At 40.2% G+C, this 26,536-nt stretch overlaps 1 protein-coding gene and 1 long non-coding RNA gene across 15 annotated transcripts in view; both read right to left on the bottom strand.

Moving 5' to 3' along the window:
• NAALADL2 (N-acetylated alpha-linked acidic dipeptidase like 2) overlaps positions 1-8,544 on the bottom strand; it is a 410,260-nt gene extending 401,716 nt beyond the window's left edge. For 5 of the 14 annotated variants that reach the window (XM_064385276.1, XM_064385277.1, XM_064385290.1 and 2 more), the window contains exon 1: positions 8,269-8,543. The gene's annotated coding sequence lies outside the window, so the exon portion shown is untranslated. Of the gene's footprint in view, positions 1-8,268 lie in introns of all 14 variants that reach the window. The other 9 variants (XM_064385285.1, XM_064385286.1, XM_064385275.1 and 6 more) reach the window with 4 other exon arrangements.
• Positions 8,545-11,381: 2,837 nt separating this feature from the next.
• LOC135278651 (uncharacterized) lies at positions 11,382-21,132 on the bottom strand. Its single transcript, XR_010346102.1, has 5 exons — positions 20,529-21,132; positions 16,709-18,448; positions 15,204-15,296; positions 12,859-13,021; positions 11,382-11,647 (listed from the first exon to the last, which is right to left on the bottom strand). It is a non-coding gene; the product is annotated as an uncharacterized LOC135278651 (long non-coding RNA).
• Positions 21,133-26,536: the final 5,404 nt, after the last annotated feature.

The following is a 26,536-nucleotide window of genomic DNA, read 5'->3' as shown; positions in this document are numbered from 1 at the left end:
ATTAAAATCAAAACCTGATAAAATGATGTTACAATTTCCACAGAAATCAATAGAATCAAAGACATTTTGTTTTTAACTCTCCAGGAGACCAGTGTGTAAAAAACTGAAGTATTTTAAAAACTGTAATTAGAGTAAAACCATGTTCCAGGAGTGCTAACAGAGTTAAACTCAAGCCTTGGTGCGTCTGGTGGGAAGCTGCCACTCAGCTCATCCTGCATCCTGTTGTCAGTGCCGTGCTGAGCACAGGCACTGAAATCTGCTTTACTGCTCACGTTGTAAGTCCGTGGTGGAGTTACTGTCATCATAGATCCAAGTTCAGACTGATAGGTCGTCACTTATTTCCATTCCAGGACGCCACAGTTTTTACGGATTCACAGAGCAGCACTACCCACAGCAGGGCTGGTCCATCCCACTGCACTGGGGTTGTTTCCTTGCACCTGCTTAAACCTGCAGGAGTTCACTCATTCCTGATTCTCTTGCTGTCAGGAGGCCTCTGCCTGCCACAATACACACTTGGATATCTAAAAAGCCTGGAGAACACCCAAGGGCTGTATCCTCTTTGCTGTTTCTCTGGTATTTTCTGCCTTGTTTGTGGCTGTACCCACAGCAGAGCAGGTTGTGCTACACACAAGTCCTCTATGGAAGAGCATTCATGGAACTTCCATTTAAATCTATCTGGCCTTGTGATCCAACCTAACCCTCTTAAAAAAAAGTTAAAGTATATTCTAACACTGGTTTCATGTCCTTAGCATTGACATAAGAGACTGCACAAGGTACAGGAACAGAAGGCAGCTCACTGCTGATTCAAAGGTAGCTTCAGAGGATGTGTGTTAATCCTGTCACACTACAGCTCTCCAGGAAAAACATTTACATGAGCTGCTATGAAATCCATACAGTAAAGTTTGTTCTCTAATTTGGTGGCTGTAATTCTTCACTGTTTCCCAGACACATACCAAACAAACTCTAATAAAGGGAGTCAAGTGGTGCAAACACTGAACTAAAACTTTAGTTTAGTTTTCAACACTAAATTGAAAACCTAAGAGGGCACCAGAATTTCATCAAAATCTCACCTGCACCTGTCAGTGCTGCCCATTTGTTGCATACAGCAAAAGCAAACTCGAGCCAGAAAAACACCTAATATAGATTAAAGTGGATAAATTAGGGTTTTCTTTGTCCAGGGCTTACACTTATGGCACATCTTATACCTGATTTACTTGTCCTAAGGCAGGCTACTGTTAAGAGTATGTTATTTAACCTTTTAATTTCAAACACATTTCCACAATTGCAATTTACAAGAAAACAGAAGACACGGGACTGAATCCCACTTGATCTCCACATTACTTCTGTCAGTGCATGGGCTTTAATTCCAATCAGGATCCATAGGAAAGAGACTGGTACAGAGAAATATCAGCCAAATTTATAGGAAAATACTGTCTTTTTTTTTTAATTCTGGGCAGAAGGGGTCCAACAAATATCATGGGAGAGACATCACTGCTTCAGTACCTGGTATTTTCCTTTATTCTCATTTCAGCTGGTATTTTGGGATTGATAACAGTTTTAATTCCCATGGCCAAAACTTAAAACTAAGTGCGATTAAATTACTTTTTAAGCAAAACATAACTTGCAGACCACTAAGGTAGCAACTTAAGTAGAATGAAATACCTTTTCAGACTGACACAGGCCTGAAGATGCCATCATGTAATAAATAGCTTTTCACTGCTCTGGTTCACTTTCAGACTGAGCATCAGTGCATGGAGCAAGACAACAGTTTGGCTGTGAAGCATTGGGGATTTTTGAAGTGTGATGGTGTAGCTGGATACTTCCAAGAGTAAAAATGCTGTCAAAGCAGCATACAATTTAAAGTTCATAAGTGAAAGAAAATGGATGGCTCATCAACAAAAATGTCATTTCTAAGAATAAAGAGAGATTTCTTTTTCCTTAAACACTACTCATGACTCCAAGGGAAAAATTCAGTGTCTTACAGAACTACTAGGGGAAAACAGCAAGGACAACAAATGTCAAGTTAAAGTCGATGTATTTGCTGGTGCATCATTTAAATAGTGCCTGAAGGGTAATCCCAGCAAGATGGGTATTTCAACTTGGTTTAGCAGCATCGCTAGCTGAGGTAAGAAAGTCTAATCACTTCATTAGAACAACAGTGTCATTAGAGGAGAATTTGGAAAGAAGTCACTATAGTTTGTGTTGGTTTTTTACTTCTTAAATTTCTGTATAAAGATGGAGTGGGTAACTTCAGCAAGCAGCTTGAAAGTACGGATGTTTACGATTTTAGCAATTAGTATGGCAAAAGGCTGACTATGCAACAGACTAAGAAACATACTGTTCTTGCCCATAAAAATACAGCCTCTATTTATGGGTTTTACCTCTTGTGTTTTAAGGATGGCAGAGTACAGCCTGTTTTCTTTTGCACTTTAAATGTTTTAGAGCAATACACTCTTTTCCCTCAGACATCTTCATTCCTTTCCAGGTAGTACCTGGAATTCAGATGGCACATTTAGCTTCGTGCAGCTTGACCTTCCTTGCCTTTCATGCAGAGCTCCAGTGGCTCTGACTAGCAAAGTTTGAGATCCAAATAATAATTTTCATCACAACTTAGTTGCTTGTTAGGATAACATTGAATGCTCTGTTAGAGGATAAGTGTTGAAAACAGATAGTTATTAACTCATGTTGAGTTTATACTGGCTTTAGCATCTTCTCCCAACTAACCAACAGAACATGCAGCATCATCAGCTTCCTTTGTAGTGCCACATTTGATTTTCCTCTATACAGTGAGGAAAAATTACTTCATAAAATGAATAATAAATAAAATTAATCCAGCACTGTTTTTTGGTATTTCAGGGATAAATTAAGATACTCCCTCAATTAAAAGCTGCTGAGCCATCAGAGCACCCTGAACCTGGAATTGGCAAATGTCAAAAATCTGCCTTCATTTTCAGTTGCAAGGCACACACCAGTTTTCATATATGAAGCCTCCATGTCATCATATTGCAGCACTGCTCAGAGCCCCACCCAGCCAAGGAACAAAATCCTTAGAAAATAAAGCTTGAAGAAAGTACTGCATAACATCTATAGACTGGGATAAAGATAGCAGAGGGTTTTCTGGCCTTTGCCTCTTCCTGGACAGTCTCGTACTGTGTGGTTGTGAGGATTTCTTGACATCTTTTGCAAAAGTCAGGACTGTTTGAAGAATATCCCCAGTAAAGTGTTTTCCACGGCATGCAGAGAAAACAGTTCGGCACCAGAGTGTTTGATATATGTGGTTAAGGAAACTTCCCTGTCCCACCATCTGAGCTGGAGCTGAGGCCCCTTCTCAGCTACACCCCCTCCACTCACACTCAGACCAAGTTTCCTCATCAGCTCAACTCCAGATTTCCCACAGCACAGTCACAGACATCTAAATCTTAAAACATTTTAACCATGGTACAATAACTAAACAGCAGGGTGGGCTTGTGCCTCCAAGATGGAATGCAAAACAAAGGAACCTCTGGGCTTTTATCTCCTTACAGTCTCTGGGTGGGAAAGTCCAGGGGTCCTCAGTTCCTGCCATGTCCCTGTCCCTCGCCTGGCTGTACCACAGGTCTCCATGCCCTCGCTTCACAGCCTCTTGCCTCTGGGCTCTTCCCCTGCAGCTTGTACCCCAAACTATCTGTACTAAACATATTCCCCAATCTACGGCTCCCAGGTTTAAACTACTAGTACAATGCTCTTTAGCTGCCAGGAGGATGGTGCTTAAGGTGAAGATGGCATGTGTCCAGAGCCAGTCTAAAGACTGTCTGGCTGTTCAAAATGAGATATTCTGCACTGAAAGCATCATCATTGTTCTCAGTGGTCTATTCACTTAAAATAGTCACACCAGCAGACCACCATGAACAGCCAGCAGTTTCTCCTTTCAGCTCCCCTCCTCTTTTTATTCATACACTTGAAATAGAAATGGCCTCGGACAAACATTTTCATTTTGAAACACTTCCTACTCTGAAGTCATCTCCAGCATCAAAATGAACAACTGCAGCGTGAATTAAACCATGTAAGATATGACTTTTGCCAAGTACCACCATCTGGCTATTTAAATCCAGAAAATCTCTGCTATAGGGGCAAATGCAGCAGTTGCATTTCTGGAAGTGGGAAATCACCCACTCCTCAGATGTATCTACTTCTTGGTGCAGACAAGGTGCACAATACATCAAGATCCCAGCTGAGATAAACCCATACCAAGGAACCTGTTCACCTGGTCTCACTACATACCTGTGGCGAGACTGACCACTTAAAGCTGTAAAGTACATTGTTGCAGACAATGTGCACACACTTCTGAAAAGGAAAGAAATAAGTCGTCCTAACCTACTGATTTGTGCCTCTTCACACTTCTCTACCTGAAGCTAAAGGGTTAGAGGCAAACAGGTACAGTAAGCAGCTGTTTGATAACTGCAGCATAACAGAGGATGTGTATGTGTGGAGAGAGCAAAAGTCCAAGCCAGAGGCAACTGCCCTTTTTCCATTAACACTTCCCCTTGTATTTGCAACTTTCCTTACAAGCTTTGAATTCACCCTCTAAACACCATCACTCGCTGCTAATACCAGACACTACCTCTGCAGCACATTACAAAATGTGCTGTATCTAGACAGGGAAAAAAGGGGGATGATTTGCCCTATTTCCAACCTTTATTGCCAGAATATCTGAGTTACCTTTCAACAATCTAATGTCAACTGTATTTTGGAAATTCTCAAGTGAAATTTATGTAATCTGGGTCAGTTATTTAAGGAACCAGGAAGTCACCTTGTTGCACTGCTCGTATTATATTCTTACTCCATATCTAATGTTAAGAACACCATCTTTGCTGGAAAGTCAAGAGAAGAAATCTCCCAGGCTATAATTCACTTTTTCCTCTCCTATATCTATGTAGGTCAAAAAGTTTTTACAGGTGCATCAGATTTTGACATAAAACCCCCAGCTAGATTATTATCCAAAAATGCTGTCTGCCACAGCAGCCCAGAACTTTATCCAACCAGATTTTGAAAAATCTCCACAGTTGGAGGCTCCACAACTTTTCTGGGCAGTCTGCTTGACTAGCCTAACAATGAGAAAGTTTCTCTTAAATTCAACCTAAACCTGTGTGACTCCAGTTTATGTCCTTTGTCTCTCAGCTTCCTGCCATACAGTGCTGCAAGAGCCTGGCTCTGTCTTCTTGGTAACTTGCTCAAAGGCACAGGGAGGCTGCTGTCAGGTCCCCCATAGAGCTACAGTTTCCCTGTATGCAGTCAATACAGGATACAATGGGACTATGGGTTTATTTTATAAGATGCAGCTCTACATGTCCAAATTATGACTTCTGAGAGAAACTGCAGCAGTTTTATCTAGAAACCAAAGAGCTCACATTTTTTGCCAGCAGCAAAATTACAAAAAAAAAAAAAATCTGGTTAGGAAAATGGTCTTGCTTGCCAAAATACATATTAAAAAAAAAAAAGCAAAAAGCTGACAAACACAGTAATGCAGCACTAGAAGTAGAACACCCACCTCCTGGTTTTCCCAGTATCATAAGACTGCTTTGCAAGAACAGCCACATTCACAAATAGAACAGTAAATCCCTAGCAGCCTTTATCTAAATACAGAAAAGCATATTCCATACAGAAGTTTAGCAACAAAAACAGAGAAGGTCTGATTTAGTAAATCCAGTTTGCCTTACTTATTATTTAGCAAACACCTTCTACTAAAATCCTACAGTTTGTTGACGGCAATCTGAAATGTGTTGAAGTAGGATACACATACAGAATGTCTTATTTACTAAAGCGGAATTATTTTTAGAAAAGCTGAATGTAGAACAAGCTACATCTTGCTCTAACTTACAGCTGAGCATCCTGTTTACATGCTGATGTCCGTGTTTACTTTTTTTGTTACAGGAAGCAATGCCAAAAGACTTGAAATAATTTTGCCTCCTGCTGCCTATCAAGTTATTCCACTCCTGCAGGAAACAATGGCTGGGGGTCAGGTTAACTCATGCACAGAAATGCAGAGTGCAGACTTTCACTGCTCTAAGACAATGCCACTTTAACAGCTTTGCTACAAGGACTTGCTTTGCCAGGCTTCTTTGCCCAATCTGTCTCTCTGAAATATGTACAACTTCCTTCTGGCACTTTTGCTTAGAATATTCTTTATATTATTTTCCCTTCTCTCCAAACCTTGTTCTCTCTTTTACAGTACTAACATTTGCACATGATTTGCCCTCTATCTTCAAGCTGCAGTCTTAACACATCAGTCAGATGCAACAGCAGTTTCTACATTGTATTCTGGTATTTTAATTTCATTTTATTAATTTATATCTTGAAAAACAGAATGACTGGCCTTCTAGAGGGTTAAGAGGAGGAAGCCAGGACAGTTCTCCATATGAATCTCTGTGCAAGTGCCAGCTGGATTTCACAGCCCCGTGCTCAGCAAAGCACAGAACAAGAACGCTGTTAGTATTCTTGGAGTGCTCTGAAGAGGAACAGGAAAAGGCAAGAAAATAATCTTACTCTGTACCAGAATGAAGTGCTGGAAAGTCAAAGAGGAGAATTCAAACTCCATCCTTCCCACAGCACATAATCAACATCACTCACAGTCACTCTCATGCATCACAGTGACACTAAAGGTAATAAGCTGTACGTGAAAGAAGGCAAATACTGGAGAGGTGTTGTTGCAGCACATCCCCCTTTCCTCCTGCTCTCCATGCCCTCCAAAGCTGAACATTACTCCAAGGATAGTGAAAATTCTGCTTGCTGAGCCTCTGCCCAGGAGGGGACCCACCATGCACCCATCCCCACCTCTTGGGATATATTTATTAATGGCTTATAGCAATACACTCTTTTAAATAACCAGAACTCACTTAGTCTCCAAGTTTATAATTTAATGGCTAGTTTAGCCTACCTTGAAATCACTGCAAAGGAGCATGAGGCAGCCCTAACCACAGACATAGCCCTGAAGCCCAGGCAATGTTGGGATGATATGGAAGTGTTGATGGCTCCCTAACAGCTTAGACAAGTCAAGCACAAAGCTCAGAGCCTCTGGGTTGCTCCTGTGCATACAGGTTAATTCAAACCTGTCTGAAATTAAACCACTGAGTTTTATTAATTCTCTATCAAGAGAAATTAATATTGAAACAGATCCAGAACAAAACCAAATAATAAAAATTCCCATTCCCCCACTGTGGAGAGGAACTGTGTGGGGGAAGCAGAACTGGGAACAGTCCTGACCCTATTTCCTCTACCTGCCTCACTCTGCAAGTAGACACATATTTGCCCTGCCATTCGTAGCGCATCCCAAATATAAATGCAAGAGGCACTGCCACATGGCACAGTAATGCACACAAGGAAAATCCTCCAAATTCCAAGGTTATATAGAAAGAGGAAAAGCACCCATTTCTTCACCTCAGGGGCAAAATTGTACTTCATACGTGTGATGGACTGAATAACGCTTCATCATAAGAGCCAATTTTCTTCCAACTCCCCTGCAGCTCCTAAAATATAGATCTTAGTTTTGTATCTGATTTGCTAAATGGCTTTCCTTTCTATTATACCTTTAAAAATAAAAAGGGATGATAAATACATAATTTCATGATTTACTGTGCTCACTAGAACGCAGATATTAGACAGACTGTTCTCAATTAAGAAATAAATACTGAAATGAAAATAATAAAAAGTCCCAAACAAATATATCATTCCCCCTCTTCCACAAGGAGAGGATGAGTAGGATGAGTATTTCTCATGGAAAACAAAAGCCAGAAGAAAAAGCTAAGTAGTTATTAATATGAAAATAGTCTAAAAAAACCCTATGACTTATAGCAACAAAAAAGCCCTAGGACAGTTCCATCACATAGATTAAATTTTAGCATTATGTATAGTAAAAACAAGTGGTAACAAACAACTACAACAAAACCCACATATAATACAGACATTGAATTAATAAAGTAATTAGGATCACAAGCATTCAAAGAAAATCAACAGTTTGGCATTGCTCTACCATGTATGCCTTTATCAGAAGGATGTAGGACTCTTAAGAAAAGAAACAAAACAAATATTGCCTCCAGTTCTGAATCCTCACTTTGCACTTTTCATATTGCTTTGCTGTCTGAACGGCACAGTGATTGGGTACAGCTGCTTGGCCATACTCCAACTCCCCTGGTTTATCCCCACCTTAAAACATATTTTTTACATGTTCCATTCAGAAGTACCTGTAAAACAATCATATAAATTCCATTCCTTTCAAAATACTCAAACACCCACCTCCATTCTGGGAAAGGCTCTTCTCTGCAGACTGGAGATACACTGGATGTCTCACTCTTTTCAGCCTTCTCTCTGAACCTACTTTGCAGCTATAAGCCAGAATCCCAGAACTACACCACTTCTCACCCCACAATTCTGCTTTTGCCCCTCTTTCTTGAAGCTTCTTTCCAGCAGAGACTTGTGGGAGTGCAAGCATTGATGCTCATTGACACCCTTTGATAACTCTAAGTAGTTCATGAACTCCCAAATGCAAAAATCCTGGCTGCTGTTAGCTGAAGGAACCTGCATCACCAGGGCTCAGCCTGGGTTTGGGATTCCAAAAGAAAAACACCTGGGAAGGAAATAACTAGGACTGACCCAGGACTTGATCACACAAGGAGTGACAAAAGCATCAGCTGATGTTTGTTTGATGCTCATCTTTAGCCTCCTGATGGGCCTCAAGTCTGAAAAAAAAAAAAAAAAGCCCAAAACAGAATTTAGGCAACTGTTTTGTTAATTCTTGTCACCATGTACACCACTCTCTGTCATCAAACATGCAGGATTGCCTCTTTTGCAGAAAAGAGCTGTGTTTGATGGTGCAATAACAGCTGTGCAATTACATCCAGCCCTCTCCAAAGCCACATCCAAAGTTCCTGATGCCACTTTCTCATTGCCCATGAAATGCATGTTAGAGTTTGTGTTAGAAAGTCCAAGAATCTTAGATGCATCTGAACAAGGCTATGGAGAAGTGAAATTGCTCCACTGGTAAAAGGTAAAGGTCCCCCACTGATTTCAATATGTCACAAAATATATTATGCCTTTTATTATAATGGAGCAAGAATAAATCAGCCTTTCATTATCAAGAAGAGACAATATTACTTGTTCTGGAGAGGAGTGTGCTCTGAAATATTGTCATTTTGGTTGCTTCCAATATGTCAGCTTGGAAAGGAGATCACAGAAAGAAGATCAGGCCAAGACAAACATTTTACAGCCTTTTTTTCCACCCCGATTACGATTGCTTTTGGGTTGCTATCAGGAAATTTAGTATCTCATACCAGCCAGATGAAGTTTTTTACTGGGCTCAGTGTCCTTACAAGGTTCAGGCTTTGATGAGATCGTATTTCATTTTTCAGCTATTGCCCAACTGCAGTGTGTTTTAATTGAAAATTAGCCATTATTTAGCTATTTCTTGTGTCACACTCTGTGTTTCACACCCCAGAAGAAGTTTTCATGAAATCACTGCATCCCTAACCACCTTCATTGGCCCAAATCATAATATTTCATTCACTCATGTGCTCAGTGTGATGGGAAGGAAGACATAAACCAGGTGTGGCTGTGCAGAGCTGTGGCAGAGCACCCCTGGAAGCAGCCCTGTGTCCCTGTGTCCTCCCTGTGCCCCTGTGTCCTGGGCTCCAAGCCCCAACCAGGCAGCCCTGGGTGTACCCTGGGTGTTCTCCTGCCTTCTCCAAGTTCTAAGTGAACCTCCCCCATGGAGAAACTGTGATTTACTTTTTACTTCTGCCTACAAAGAGCCTCTCAATTTTTAGTCCATTAACAAATCTTTCCTGGGATCTATTAACGTGTCACTATGGAATGCCTTTTCCTTCAAAGTTTAATACCTCTTAACTCTCTCTTAATCACATTGCTCTACTCCACTTCATAGCCTGTGGCTTCAGGGAACCTTTGCCTTTTATTAGTACCCATATACAATCATGTTGTCATTCCAAAACCCAGCGCTGCTTTGGGTTTCATAAATTCTTATCACTTTGATTTACTTGGTGTGTGCACAGCTCCCCGAGAAGGGAGATGTGCAGGCAGGGCAAGGAATGAAATGTTACAGTACAGAGCTGTGCCAGTGCAGTCTTTTGGAGGGAGGAGCTGTGCCTGACAGGAGACACAGTCCTTTCTTCCCTGCAGGAGTGGCAGGCAGTGTTAACACTAATATTGGTTTGGCCAAATCCTTGGTACAACGCCTGGAGGTATTGAAAAGATGTGGAGATGTGGCACTTGGGGACATGGTTTGGTGGTGGGCTAGTCAGTGCTGGAGCAATGTTGGATTCCATGGTCTTAAAGGTCTTTTCAGACCTGAGTGATTCTGTGATTCCTCTTCTGAGAGTAGGTGAGACCTGACAGACTCCCATACTCACAGGTGTGATTTTCATTTTTCCAAATGAAAAACTGACTGCTCCTACCCTGGTAGTGCCCCATAAAGGAAGATCTCTGATGCCACAGCCTTGTGAGGGTCACAGTGTTTCTGTTTTGGCCCATCTAGAAGGTCTCTGACTGCCTGGTGAGGGAGGGAAGGGACTGTCTGCTACCCATTTTCAGTCATTTGCACCTCCAGGTGGGCAAAAGGAATAAGGAAAGTCCTTCTCAGAAATGCACATTTAGATATCTGTTTTATCTGTTGTTTGAGATGATATTTTGCACTTTATAAAGGTGTTTGGGAGTGACATAAGAAAGTTTCAGTGTGATAACTGTGGTCTCTATTTGGTAAATCTCTTATTTATGTCACTGAATTCATTACTGGAGATGCCAAAACTAAGTTTATGAAATTGTGTAAAAGCAGCTCCTGACATTGTAGCTTTGGTTTTGTGTTTTGTTTGGTTTTTTTTCCCCTCAAATGCCATTTCTACTGAGAAGCATATTATAATGCAATTTAAGGTTCTATAGTACTAGGAACATGAACAAGATGGATTCACTAATTAAATGGAAACAAGGTCCAGCCTGACATCTCTAAAACACAGCAGATCCCATCATAGCCACATCCTTGTCTCCCTGCTGTTAGAGATTTGTCATTTGCAAGGTACCTGGGTTTTGTCTCAGCATCATGTCAAAGAATCTGAAAAATATCTCATCTCTCCTCTAATAAGACACCATCTGCCTTTTTTTTTAGAGTAGCCTCCAAGTAGGTATTGTCTGGGTCTCTTTAAACACTTTTTGTCTGTTCCCTGTTTCTTTACAAGAGCTTTTTGATTTTATTTTTTTCCCCACAAGTCAGAGTTACTACAATGTGCTCTGTGTGGTGGAAGAGTTCAAAAGCATTGGGAATGTGCAGCTTGTACAGAATGCAGCTGCCTGCCTGTGAAATGGTATTAGACACAGAGAATACAGTATATAGATTCTTTGGCATCTGTATCAGCTTGCTGTTTATTTCTGAATATAATTTAGGTCCTAGTTTTTTACCTGGTTGGATCCTGACAGGTTACTGGGTTTGTCTATATGAATTGCCATAGCAACTGTGATGGTGGAGCAAACAGTCATGAGCTTTAATAGCCTGGGGGTCTGCAGCAGAGCACTCTTAATTTAGAGGCCTTCATATCTCCAATCTGGGTCATTTCACCAGCTTGATTTGGCTTATTTTCTGTACTTCAGCATGACACACGTTCTGATCTGTGGGCTACAGGGAGAGGAGAGATGTGAGTTTGTGTTTGTTTATTTAGGAAAGATTACACTCTCTGAATAAACACCATTCTAGAACAAAACCCAATGTGTAGATTGGCTCAGATGTATATTTTGATGCAAAGGTTATGTTCTACTTTATTGCAAGGCTTGGGTTCACATCTGAAGCTGAGAAGAGACACTGAGCACTAAACCACCCCATTAGCTTGTGCTGAAGCTGAATTTGGCCTGGGTTGTGCTGTGCCTCAGGTGCCCCAGTGCCTCAGCCTGAGCAGTGTTCAAGGGCTGCTCTTTGCAGCTCTGGACTCTTTCACAGCAGCTGTGTTACCATTGTTGTTCTCACAGCTTTGTTTAATTGTTCCCGTGGCCGTGCACCTGCAAACCCCAATAATTTTATATGGCAGGTTCTCAGGGGAAGCCATTACCACTGGTGTGAAAATCAGCCCTTTCCCCCAGCCTTTTCATACCTCATTTTGTAGGTGCTAGTTTGTGTCAGAGACAAGTGAAACAATAAAGCAGTGTTTGTATACTCTGTACTATTAGTATTTTAAACACTGAAATATTAGCCAATAACACATGGGCACGAGAGGTTAATGGCCAATGTGCAACAATTTCTCTAATTACTGTACTTAGCTGTAATCATGCCACAAAGAGGAGCATCCAAGAAGGAGTTTGGGTTGATCCCACTGAGAAAAAAAAGCGTACAATAAGTAGTGGGAAAGTGTACAAGAAAAATCATCATGTTTCTCTTCATCCTCACCATTGCTGCACGTGAGAGACAGCCCAGAGGACACCTGGCTGGGGACCCCAGCACTGCTCTTCCCAGCTACTCACAGAGGAATTTCCTCCTCTCCTTCTGTGTGTCCTCATCTGCAGACCCTGCTCACACTACTCAGTATGAGAGGTGTGGCTCAACACCCTGCATGCAACAGCCCCAACAGTGTGAATAAGAATGATGGGAATTATTGAAGCCATGAGGGTAGGGAAAACCACAAACAGTACTATGGCAGATAAATCACATAGCATTTTTTTTATTTTCACTGGGTCTGCCTCACTCTTTTGGTGGAGCAGAAAATAATAGCTAGTCAAATTTTATGCCTTAAATAAAACAAAATTTCAATGTAGATTTCAATATAGATAATAACAGGTATGTAGTTAGTAATTTGATCAGTATTTATAACACATACCTAACAGCCATTACAGTTTTACCTGCCATAATGCACCTTTTTAAATAAAAATTGTGCAGCTGGAGATTTTCTCAGTTGGAAAAGCTGGGTGTCAATAGCCAAACTGCCCAATCAGTCTGTGTGAGCACCAGAAGTAGACACCTGCCCACTCATTTTTTTGAGAGGCACGGCTTTAGTCACAGCTTCTGTGAAAATAAATATTATTGAAAATACATTTTCTCTTCTACCACTGAGACAGTTTTTAGCAGTTGTGGACATTCCCATGTCCTTCCAGTGAATGAGGGCTACCTATCTTCTTCCTAGAACAGCAAACATCAAGCAAAGGGAGCTGAAATTACTCTGAAAAACAACTTTATGTGAATCTGGAATATCCAGAGGTGCACTGACCTATTCACTCACATTACATCCCCTTGACTGCTGTTGCTTGTAGCGAGATGAGTAAAGCCAGAAAAGTCACTCAACTTTTGTCTTTTGGGCAATCCCACTCTGCCCTTCTATTTCCTTAGAAAGCTTAAAAAGCAGCTATTTTCACAACCTGAGTGTTGACAGAGTTGGCTGCTCTGATGCAGTTACCAGGTGTCTCTGTCAGACTCAAATCTTGGTCTCCTGTGCAAGCATGAAATGGAGGAAGAAAAAGGAGAAAAAGTGTAAGACAATGGTAGTTTTACAGTCTCCTTTCTCAGCTTGCAGACTGGAGATAGGAGTAGACAAGCTTTACGATGGTGAGGAGAAATCAATACACTTTCATTGATTCTTGTAGCTGCAGAACACTCACCCAAGCACAAGTACAGGGGTGAGAGCATGAGTTCATGACTGTCCTGCCACACTGCCCGTGTGCTCCTCAGAAATCTGCTCTGGGCTTCACCAGGGATGGAGCTTCATCCCTGACATGACCGCAGCAACAGCAGCTGACCCAGGATCCCTCTCAGCAGGAGGAATTTGCAGGTCCTGCAAATTATCCCCTGCACAGGCCAGAAACTCCAGCAAAGCCAGTGGCAGCTGCAGCTGGAGGCACAGCTTCACTTAAGGAAAACACTGCCTTTACAAAAGACTATTTTCAAACAATTACAAAAAGTCTATCGAAACAACGCATTGTGTTCCAAAAGAAAGAGGTCCACAGAGTTGCATATGAAGAATGACACAGAAATAGAAACATCAGAACAAAACAGCTTGGAAAACCAGCTAAGAAGTTGCATAGTCAGAATAGAATGCAATTAAGAACTTGGAACAAGCACATAGTTTTGAAACAAAAGGAATTGGAAACAAATTATAAAAATTTGAATATGAAAAATAATTGAAGCAGACTTCTGAGGGTTACATTTAGTTTATATTTTTGCAAATCCTCTAAAAATATCAGTGGGAGTCTTTTAGAGTTGTTTTGATTTTGCAGAAACATTAATTTCCTTAATTGGCATTTTCAGCTTCTGTTAGAAAATTTCTGACCTGCTCAACTCTATTGAGAATCTGCTCATTAGCAAAGTGTGAGGGTCTGTCACCATTTTCAGTTGCTGCAAAGCTGTCAAATTGTGTAAAACTTATTGGAAGGTCCTTTTACTGTTATAGCCCAGCTTTGCAGGTGACATTTTATAACAGATTTGATTGTGCCACGATGGACCTGACCTTTGTGTCATGTCTTTTCTTCCCGTTTCTTCAGCAGAGTCCATTATCTCTTGATCCAAATTCCTTCAACTCTTCTCTTTGACTTTGTGTTACTTTCCACTTCATTCCCAGGCTGCACCGCCTAACACCCTATACCTGCTTTTGATGTCACCAAACAGGGACAATGACTATAAAGGTATTTCCCTTTACAAGTCAAACCTGGAAGGTCTCTCTGTTGTTGTTCATTCTATTTCCATTCCTGGTGTAAGTGTCCTTGTTGTTTTTCCCACTAGTGAAGAAAGGGCAAGTGTCATAATCACTGAAGCAAAGACTTTCCTTTGAAGCCGTATTGATTTTTCCTTTTCCCTTCTGAAGCTTTGCCAGGCTCCATAAAAGCCTGTCTCTTGTTCAGAAACTCTTTGGACTGAGAGACAACAGGGGCAGCAGAGCCAGCGGGGTGCAGTGGGAAGTTAGGGCATCTGCTGGGGAATGACAATCATGACAGCAGCACAGAAAAGAAAGAGGTCATTTTATTTTTAACTGTACTCTGAGAATGGTTGTGGATCAGAACAAAGCCAAACGGGAAGCTCAGCTTTAATTCCAATTTGTGATTCCTTCTGGTCCGAACCTGAATGTGAACATTTTTCTAGGGTTAAGCTGTTGACAGCAAGACACTGAGACCACTTAAGTGACTTGGCTTGGGGCTTTACCATGAAGGTGACAACAGCAAGATGTTGTGGCACAGTGCTGTAAGGATGTGAGCCTTACCCTGCACTAGATTGGAGCAGCAGCATCATATGAACTGGCAGAGAAATCCTGAAGGAAGGTCCAGGGCTACCACAGGACTCCTGTTCAAGGGATCTGAAATGCTCTGTTTAGAACTAGCTTATGCAACACAGAAATATCCAATAACATTTATTCAGCTCACATGTACTGCAAGGACCCAAAATAACTCTCTTCTGCCACAAAATGCCTCTGTCTTTTATAGGTTCCTTGCAGTCTGTGACCAAAAGCACTTATTTATCATTTGTGCATTGGAGAGTCTCTCACTCTTAGCACAAAGATAGGTGCTGGCTTTAAGCCTTAATTAAAAGTGGTCTCCCAGGGCCTCCACCACTCTTCCAACAAGTTTCACTCATACTGACTCAGAGGAAAGAATGTCACTTATTAAAACATCAATGCCACTTCTTGCCATGCTTCTATATTTCTTGGAGCTGTCAGGATGGGAGAGCTGGTCTTCCAAAGCTCATTAGATAAACAGCTGCAGCTGGAGGTGCTTGTAAAATTACAGCAGCTGCCTTTTGCAGAGTAGGTCAAGTAATAACTATAGTAGTTTTCTACAGTTCTCCTTGTTTTTTGTTTTTTTTTCCTACTGCCAGAAATTAAATAACAACAAATAAGAATTATTCTTACTGCTCATGAGTGTAGTCAGAAAGTTCTTTAAAACCTAAAAATACATAAAGTGGCTTCCAAATTCTCAGCTATTTTGAGAATTGTGCACATGAGACAGCTGGAAATGAGACTTTTTTTTTAAACACCTCCGAAAAAACCTGTTATCAACAGCAATGAGAGGGTTTTGTTGATTAAAGGATGTTTTCCTCTATTCATTTGTAAGGGAAGTGAATCATGAAGTGCTGTCTGAAAACCTTCTTCATATTGAATGGAAAGAAAATGTTTTGTGGTCATTGGGGCTTACAGGAATAGCCTGAACACCCACCACCATGTATTTGTGCTGCAGATCAGCTCTGCTCCAGCTGCTGATGCCACCTGTCAATGGACTGCAGGCTCCCCCCCTGCAGCAGCACCACTGCTGCTTTTCCTTCCCCTTCCAACCAGCTCTACCAGCCAGGGCAATTTTGCAGCCTCTCTCTCCAAGGAGAGGAAGCATCTTAAAGCTGTGCCCCCCCTTCACAGGGGAAGAAAAGCATAACTAATGCTTTTTGTCCTGTCAGGACCTAAGCACAGCAAGTAATGAACAGAAGGAAGGTGTTTGGGTGTCCTGGTTCAGCTTTGACTTTGCAGTTTCCTGCTTTACCTTTTGGGGCACATCACACTGTTGACTTCTGCACCTGTGTTACCCACCCAGTTCTCAGTGTCCATTTGTTTTCATTATCCCTGCACCCTCCTGCTGGCTTTTCTGACAAGCTCAGGATCTGAAGGCTGCTTTCCCAGACCTCTAAGTAACAACCCAACATCAGCTGTGCTGTGTACGGAAGGCTGCAGCTTGAATTTGTTTCCACAAAAGGCACAAGACCTGCCTAATCAGCACTTACCTAAGTTTGCTCACGCCAGACAGAGTCAATTTACAGACCCTGCCTGCTGTTGACCCTGCTGTCTGCTCTGGGTTATTCTGGCCTGCCTCCACTTTCTGAAATTAAATGTTAGTATTTTTAATTGCAGGTTTTAACTCTTGCCTAATGGGGCACAAGCTCGTGCTGTTAGAGATCTGTCCAAGATACGTGAGAGGGACTGCATGGAGAGGAGCTGCAGTTGCTGACAGTGACAAAATGGGTCTGTGCCTTCTGTCCCTCATCTGCCACTGAATGCAGGTGAAAAAGCTCCAGTACCACTGTCCCCCTGCCACTGCTGCCCAGCTCACAGGAGCCACCACAGGGCAGAGAATCCAGATTTTGGAAAGGGATGCCTCCCTGCAGTTTAACCCAGAGCAGCTCTGAGGCTCCTGCTTGCTCGTGTTGCAGCTGAATGAGCTTGTAGCTGTTGGAGGATTTATCTTGTGGGTAGGCATCTCAGGCTGGCATGGGGTAAATGCTCAGTGCAGGCTAGAAATCATGCTGGTTTATTGCTATTCTTTCCTTTTTCTTGGTGAAAACATGTGAAATAAAACTATTTCATTCAAAATAATAATTGCAATGTAATTTTGTAAACGTTTTGAAAAATATGGGCTATTTTTCTATATATTACTAAAAGGTATTACTAAATTTGACCAAAGAAAATATGAACTTTTTTTCTTTTCCTAAACCAAGAAATAAATGATTGGTAAAATTATTGCAGCACTTCTTTCTCTCTTCTTTCTATAGCAATTTTCTTTGTTCTATGCAACTATTTATTGTTGATCCCATCTTAAAAATAACTTCACATTATGGGAAAAACGTAGTCTCTCCTACATAGCTTGCTAGATGGGGTGTCAAAGGTTTGCAGTCTGCAAATTCCAAATTCAGTTCCTTGTAGTATGATCAGTTTTCACCACCCACAGCCAGGTTCTGACCATAGCAACACAGACCCAGGATGAACATCCATGAAAAAATAATCTCAGCACCTATCTGGGGGATTGTGGACAGATCACAGAAATTATGAAGTCAGCTTCTTCAACTATGAAGAAGCTGCAGATCTGCTCTACTTTGGAAACAAACAGCTGAAAATTTAAGCTTCTGTCACCTAGTGTGCAGCAAAACCACAGTAGGTCTGTTGTAAGGTAACAGCTGGGAGAGTTAAGGTCACCAGCAAGCCAACAGCTCAGATTAAATTTTTAAGCTCAGAAAATGTTTGCTTGTTTTTTTCTTAAGATTTTTTCCCAAGATTTAATTTGCTGTTTCTATTTCCTTCCCACACCAGAGCACAGATCTAGCTCCATTGCCATCATGGCAGTGATAAAACCCTGAAAGAAGCTCTTGGTTGCTCTCTCCTGTTGTGTTTCAGTCCAATGCCTGTGGAAGGCTGCAACCACCTGTCCTTACCAACCTGCACAGAAATGCTTTCCAGTGCCAGGGCTGCCTTTTGATGGCTTTGCTTGGTTTTCCAAGAGTCTTTGGCACTGCCCAGACAGCTGAAGGAGCTATGGAAGCTGCAGTGTTTGTGGTGTAAAGCTGCAAGTCTTTTTCACGCTGTCACAATGTTTGTACAGAGCAGTTGCATTCCAATCACCAAGTTGGAGTGTACCTGTGCCACAGCCTCACAACATCCCAGGGTTGTTGTGTCACTAACATCAGCCAGGCAGAGACATTTTTCCACTCAAAAGTTGAACATTCAAGATTTCTTTTTTCATTAGCATGTAGCTATAAGAATGAAGATGAAAACGAGAGTAGATATTAATGCAAATCTAATTGCAGAAGCTGTCTGAATGCCAGCAGGGAAATTCCTGTTGTCAAGGATGAAAGACAAGACATGTCCCATTTCCCAGAAGTGCTCTTCATTAACTTTGTGAAAGTCAAACAGCTAATATCCAGGTAAGTGTTCTGCACAAGCTCCTTTGCTCTCCTCCTCAGAAACTGCAGGACTCAAGGTAATGGTCACAGTATTGAAGAAGGTTATTTTCTGCTGATCAGATTTGAACCATGTTTAATCATACCAACCCAAACACCTCTACTGCAAACCAAAGGCTGCTATACCAGTATCTGGGTTAACAAGACGGCAACTTCTTGGCAAATTATTCAAATAAATGAGAGTTTGTTGCAATGAGTCCAGGGAATGATCACAGCTGTTATCTGAAATTCGTCATTTTCCAGCTTTGACTCCTAATCTGAGAAAGCAGCTTTACAGAAGCCTTGCACATCAACAGGATGGACATGCACTTGGTGCTGATTGCACCACAGGTAGTCCCCTTCAGCTGGTGCTTTTCCTATTGATCTCTCCTCTAAATGGATGATGTTTAGTAGCTTCATAAGCAATGAAACCATCAATATCTGTCAGGATTTACACCTCTTTGACCTCAGCATGGGGCAAATATTGCTATCAGCTTTATATGTTTTGTTCTGTTTGTTTTTAGCTTTTCAGTTAATCTGATTGCAACACACAGCATGAGGTTCAGAGGTTTGAACAAATGCAGCCAAGGCATTCATGTAGCTCCTCTCCAAGACATAAGTGATCATACCCTGCATAGCTCTCTTAATAGCACTAATGATTTACAGGACAATCAGTTCTGTACTCTGGTAAAATAAGTTTACAATGATTGATATGTAGTATTGCTTTAAAGTATGTTTTTATAAATCTTATAGTCCTAAGTGCTTGTCACATGGCTGTCAGAGACCACACAGAAGTCTAAAAATACTCATGTAAACCCTTCTGCAAATTCTTGACATCAATGCAGCTGTTGTATATTTTCATGCTCAGCACAGGTTAAAATAGTGCCACTCACTGTGACAGTGTAAATGGGGGCTGCTAAGATGACAGAAATAATTTATTATGCTGCTTACAGCTAATAAAACCCCCTGTGCTTTGGGGCAGTTTTTGAAAATACAACTCTCATCCTTTTCACATTTGAGCACTGCTGTTCCAATCATCTCTGGTAGTCCTTAGACAAAGGTTTGAAGCCTGCAAACACACTCAAAACTAGGAGAAAGTGGAATGTCTGACTGCATAAAATAAGGACTCCCTTGCACCAGAACAGGCAGCCAGTCTTTTTTGTTAAGTACAGCTATTGTGTGCCGAATGTGTCTAAACCCATGCTAACTTCTGAGGAGAATCAGCCCATTTGATCAAAGAAGCTCAAAGTGGCAAAACACAGCAGTCTCACCAAGTCCTACAAGAAGCCCCATTTCTGCTGGTGTTCCAGACTGTTCAGTAGTGATTTGATCTCCAAAATTCACTCCTCTGGGCTGGTGTTTTTCCTCCAGCTCCTCTTCCCTGCTTTCTCTCCCCTACGGCATTTCTCTGTTCTGCATTTCCACTTTGCTAACTCACTCACAAAGCAGTATCACAGGGAATGAGGCATTGTGGAATTGGCAATTGTTGTAAACCTCATCACTGTGCCTGATCTTGGATGCATCTCTCTCATTTTGGAGCTATTTATAAAGACAGAAGAAATAAGAACAGCTCCATCTTGTCTAACCATCCCAAGGCAGAATTCACTCTGAAATGCATTCCATGCTATAGAAGCCATGTGCAGCTTCCCCCAGTTGTAGCTATGGTTACTGTCATAAAGTTTCTACACTATAAAGTCTTTTAAGTGAGGATTTTTCATGCCATTCAGTTCTGATCACTGCTGGTCTTACTTCCTCAGCCTGAGGCACATTGTAATAAAATAAAAACTGGGTATGAAAAGGTGATTCTGATCTATACAACTAAAAAATAATGATTGTTAATAACTTATGTATGTATAAACAACTACTTGTGTCAGGCTTTCATAGTTAAATGTACCTAAAAGACAGAAGGAATAGTAAATTTCTCCATCTCCTGTTGGTTCTTTCTTAGGCAGCAAGGAAAATCAGATAACCAGTAGACAATGATTTATCCAATACTAAAATTCCTACACTAGGCACCTAACACTGGTGGTTTAGTTGAGGAAGGAAGAATTTCATGCTGATAACCTTCAACATCCAGCACAAACCTACAGAATACCTCCTACAGTCATACCCAGAACTTCAGCCTTCCTGCTCCCTTAAAAAGAGAAGCAAAGGGCTCTTCCAAGTTCAAAATGAGTAGAAAATTTGGTTTGATGCTGCCCATCTGTGTTTCATTCCTCCTGCAAGGCGAAGGGCTCATCTTTCCCAGGTGCAGTCAGCAGAAGTTTGGCTGTTTCCTGCAGAGGGTCAGCAGGGGCTCAGCTGTAGCACAGAGACAGGCACTGCAACAAAACCCACTTGAGAACAAAGCTCTGAGTGTCTGCACAGCCCCAAAAATCCAGCAGCATTTGTATGAAGTGTGGCCGTGAGTGCAAGGTGTTAATTTTTAAGCTTCTTAATCTAGCAAGCAGTTGAGTTTGTGAGGCTCTGCTCGCATCTGGAGGCACACGCTTGCCTTAGCTCCAAGTTCCCTGTGAAACTGCACCTGTGGCATCTTTTAGAGGGAAAAATTACCATCTGTGTGTGGTGGATAACTCCCTGGCACCTGCCTGTCATTGACTGAAGGCATTCTTGTTCCTAGCCACAAGAGGCTGGCCTTGCCTGTACTGGATGCTGGAGACACTAGAGCAGCCCAGATTTCCATTCCCATCCTGAATAGCAATCCTTGTAGCTGGGAGTTCATAAATTAATATCCCTGGATAGATATGCAAGTACAAGAAAAACAATTTAAAGCAAAATTCCCACCTGAAGGAACAAGAACACTGATAAAGTGAAGAAAACATTTAAATTAGTTCAAATATTTGCATTTGTGTGAGACTAGAAGCAATGTGGGAGGGAATGAAGAACAAAATTGCACTTATCACACAAGAGACAATTTTTTAAAAACCTAACAAAACCTGTAAAGAAGCAAGAAAAAATAAATTCATAAATGAAAGGATTATGACATTTAAGTAACTGATAAATTAATTAGGGACAGCAAATTGCACCTAGCAATAGTCCATACAGTAAAAAACTCAATAAAAAGCGAGAGTATCCAGTTTTAAAATGAAATTGAAATGCAGAATGGAGCCAGGACAAGTATGAATTCAACAAAGGGGAATTCACATGCAGTATTACAATACAGTCTAAATTCTAGTAACCAATGAGCCCTTTTAAAATTCAGATAATCTATTGTTGAAAAAGGATTAGTTGTATTAAAAAAAAAATCTCAGATTTATCGTTATCAGTATTGTATTAAATTTTACAAATGTTTCTTCTTCTGTCAAACACAGCCAAATTTGTGAGTGTTTTCCTTCTTCTGTGGTGTATCTCAGAAGTACAGCTGGGAGTGCTTTTCCAGAGATATCTGCTTTCATGAGTTTAACCCTGCTCTTTCCTCCTGGACAAGGCAAAAGGAAAATGCCCAAAAATGTTCTTGGCTGCAGCAATTAAGGTTGTATCTCTTGCTGGCTTCTGGTCAGCCTTCAGAGAATCAAGATACTCAAAACAGCCTATAAGAAAGTAAAAACAAAACAAGCCCAAACCCCAAATCCTGACCCCCAAACCCTGGCTTTTTATTTGTCTTCTATTACATTTTCTGCTCTTGGACAGCAAAGTCATGATTCATGAGAGGAAACCAATGGTTCCTGTTATCTTCATCTTCTGTGGAGAACAGGGTACACTTATTCCAGTTAATAACTGGGGAGAGAGAAATATATTTATGGCAAATGGATGGATGTTAAAGAAAAAATCAGCACATGATTGAACAAGGGATCTCTACTAGCTGACCAAGAGTAATTTGTTTTGGGTGTTATTTACCATAGTGAAGGTCCCACTTTTCACTTTTAATGAAATTGCTCTAGACTTACTTCTATGCAAATAAGAGCAAAATTTATTCATTAGTTCAGCTGAATATCACCTCTACGTAGGAGAAACCTTATGAAAAGTAGAAAAACCAGCACTATACAACCATATATTTTTCATCAATCAGTGAAATATTGCATGGCTTTTTCTGAAAATGCATGTGATGTCAGATGAACCATGGATTATTTCTAGAACCTTTTTATAGTCTTAATTGCTTAAAATTATTCCTGAAGTTGTTTCTACAAACCCCATGATGAAACAGGTACACTGTACATCTCACCTTTCCAAACTGCCTCGGGCCACAAGGTTCTGCCCCACTCCTCATTCTATTCCTGGGGAAATAGATCAAGTGTATAAATCAAGTGTATGGCACGAGGTCTGGCCCAAAATTGCTTTGCAGTCCCAGAATTTCCTTTTCTATCCTTCTCACCCATGGTCCAGTGAGGCTCCCTGACTTCCTGACGAACTGAACAAAATCACTAGATGAATTTTTTTTTCCTTTTCTTTTTTTTGCATTTTTAATAATGCAATTGAAGTGTCACCAGCTCATAGAGTCTTTCACCAACCTCTTGTTAACTGAGCTCTGGTATTATCATGTCTGAGCGGTATCAACTTCAATTTGAAAAAAAAATTACTGGCTGTTATAGGTGTAAAGCAAAAAACCCAGGTAGCCCTATAGGCTCAAAAACTCCACTTTTTTTTTTTTTTTTTTTTTTTTTTTTTTTAATGGCATCATTATAAAGCTCAGCTCACAGATGCTGTTGCCTGGCCTTGCTGACATCGAGGGGAGAAAATTCAGTTGACAGAGAAAATCTGTCCTAAATTTATAGCAACATGTGGCCCACTTGTCTGTCTCTTCCCTTCCAGAGTGGAGCAGAACAGAGCAGACTTCCAACAGCTGTAAAGTGTCATTGTGTCTTTGACATATAGGTCAACATATAGATTTGAGTATCAGCAAGAACTAAATGTTCCTTTCTATATATAGATTTTAACATAAAAGTTACTACAGCATGCTAAGGCTGCAAACTCTGGTACCAATCTTTTCTTTGCATCTGTGTAACTTCAGGGTTTGGCTTTTTAAATATAGAAGACTTTTTTTCCCTGAATTTTGGCATAACACAGAAATATCCATAAGCATATTGTGAAGCACATTTTAAAGCCTGCTAGTGTTCATAAATCAGGATAGTTAAACTTGTAATAATTTCTGTGAGTGGGTGTTCCTGTGCGTGAGAAGATATGCAAAACTGGACAGTGAGATGAGCCATGATGAACATTAAAGGTCCAGGAGCAGATCGATAGCTGGTGTCAATTGCCAGGGTTTCATTGATTCCAGTGGTCCCACGGTAAATACTAATTCAGCTGGAGCTAAAAACATTGTCATCATCTTATCAGCTGCTCTGTGACAGTGGGGAATGCAGAATGAGGGGCAGGCGTTACCTCCACACCTTTGAATGGTGCCAAAAGGTAAAATTCCCTGGTTAGTCTCATGTTTTGAAATCTCCTTTATTGGCTGCATGTGGGTATGCATGTGGAGACAGATGCATATATACACAAGAAGGCATTTTCTGAGACAAATACATGGCTTCTGCTGCTGTGATGGTACTTTTATCTTCAAATAAAAACAAAATAAATTTCAAGAGACTGTATAAAATTTGCTTGTACAAATTTGTTGCACTTCTATGAGGTTTTCCATTCATCCCAGTAGCAAAGGATCATTATACTCAGGTTTTAATCCATGATTTACATACAATACTCAAATTCTTTCTCAAAACTAAAGCTTATTACAGAAATTATGTTTTCCCAGGTGTACAAATTACTGAGAATTATAATATCAACAAAAAGAAATGAAGCCAGGTTGCATATAAAAATCTGCACCTCCTAGGTGACTCTCAACAGGTTTTTTCTAAACATTTTCCACCAGATAAAGTTCATTATCTTGTTCTAACAATTTCCCATTTCACAAAGTTAAGGTTTTACTGAACCTTTATATGAGAAATTAATTATACAGTGGCATGAAGAGAACCTGAGAGAAAAGGGACTTTGTGCATGGCTGGTGATGAACTCATTGATTCTGCTGTGAAGTTCTCTTGAACACCTTATCAAATGCTGCTAATTTTCTGGTCTGCATACAAATGTATTGATGTGCCAGAATGTAATCAAATTGGAATGTTTAGAGTAAAAGCTCATTTGCCATGTTTCAAATTGTTCATATTTACTTGGAGGCCTCAGGAGGGCATCTTAATCTTATAGTGTTATTATTTCAAATAGAAAAAGAGATTTTTAATGTTATTTGGAGAAAGTCCCTTAGCTTGCAGACTGAAAAAAAAAAAAAAGAAGCAGAACTTCTGCAACATATATTTTGACAAGAGTTTTGAATGAAAATAACAAAACCTCTGAAGGGAATTTCCCATTAGTCTTAATTTATTTGGAAGCACATTTTCACAATAATAATTAAATTATCTAACGTTCGCTTGCATTAAAAAGCGACCATCTGTAACTTTTCAATACTAGAAAAAAAAGGAGGGGGGAAAGGCCAATATTTTAAACTAACATCACAGGCAAAAAGCAACAACTTCCAAACATCAAAGGAATACCATGATGTTTGACAGCTTCCTATGAAGTCAGCTGTTTCATCTCCTAGTGAAGTTGGCAACAGAAATTCCAGCATCTTCTGTGCAGTGGTGTCTTTGAAACTGTAACATGTTTATTTGTTAGACCTCTATTAATCCAGTTTTCAGGGTGTGTGAGTAACAAAAACATCCAATAATTAAAGACTTGTGACATAGGAATCTGTGCTTAGTGCAGACAACAAAAATAACAACTACATTTTCCTATGGAGGATTTTATCCAGGAAGTTCATCCATGCCTTGAAATCTTCTGTGGGAGGAGAACACCAGGTATAACCAACTGAGATACCATTGAGCAAAATGCGTTTTTTATCGGTTTTATTTCTCCTAGAAATGTCAGCACAGCACATTATATTGCCTGTAATTTTCATAGATAAACGAGACAATGATTCCATTGTTATTTTTTTTTCTCCAAATGGTAGAATACATTTTCTTAAAAAGGTCTGCAAACATATTTACAAAAGTGTGAAATCAATAAATGCAGGCTCTTTATATTTTTACTGAACTTCCAAAGACTGACTGATATCCTAATTTTATTGGAAATCTGGTCCAAAGATGATACAAAAAATTAAATATCACACTCAATTTTGCTTTTGTGTATGCTACTATGTAAAACAAATCAAATAGATAAAATATTTTGAAAAAAACAAACTTATATTCCATGAAGCACATGAAGATATTCCAAAACCATTTCTTATCTTTTCATTTCAGCTTTAAAACATCTCTTGCTCTTTCTCAATGTTGTGTTAAAACGTGGGACACCATCCTACTTTTGGAAAGCCAGCTGCTGTAATGTCAGTATAAAGTAGCCACTAAAATATAATTCACAGTATCTGCATCACATGAATGGACTATTTTTTTTCCAAACAGGAGTGACAAAATTTGTCTTGTTGCCTTCATCTTTCACATTTTAAATACTATTGGCTGACAGAAATAAAGTGTAGTGTCATGCTTGGTTTACCTAAATCATTTATTTTGTAACTAATAAAAGTAAACAATTACCAGATACTGTATATATAGAGATATATAGATATATGGCCACAAAGAAACTATAGTAGAAAGTTATTTTGGTTTTGATAAAGTTAAGAAAAGCACATAAAATCATATTTCATTAATACCTTGTTTTATGGCCATCAATATTTTTGTATTTTTTTTGTTTTGTTTTGTTTCATCAACATAGCAAAATACAATCTTCTTATTAAACAATAATTATCAGATGGCAGACAATTCTTTTTATTGGTTTACATTGGCAGGTCACAGTCTAAAAGCACAACCACATCAGGCAGAAATTGCACACAGACCGCACTGGATTTTGAAGACTATTTTATAGGCTTCTACAAAAATACCTTAATTTAAAACTGGGGACTGTAACAAGTACTAAGTAAGTAGATGG

This window comes from Passer domesticus, chromosome 11, assembly GCF_036417665.1.
Source record: "Passer domesticus isolate bPasDom1 chromosome 11, bPasDom1.hap1, whole genome shotgun sequence".
NCBI lineage: Eukaryota > Metazoa > Chordata > Aves > Passeriformes > Passeridae > Passer > Passer domesticus.
Note: the sequence above shows the minus strand (reverse complement) of the source record. Positions and strands in the feature narration are given on the sequence as shown.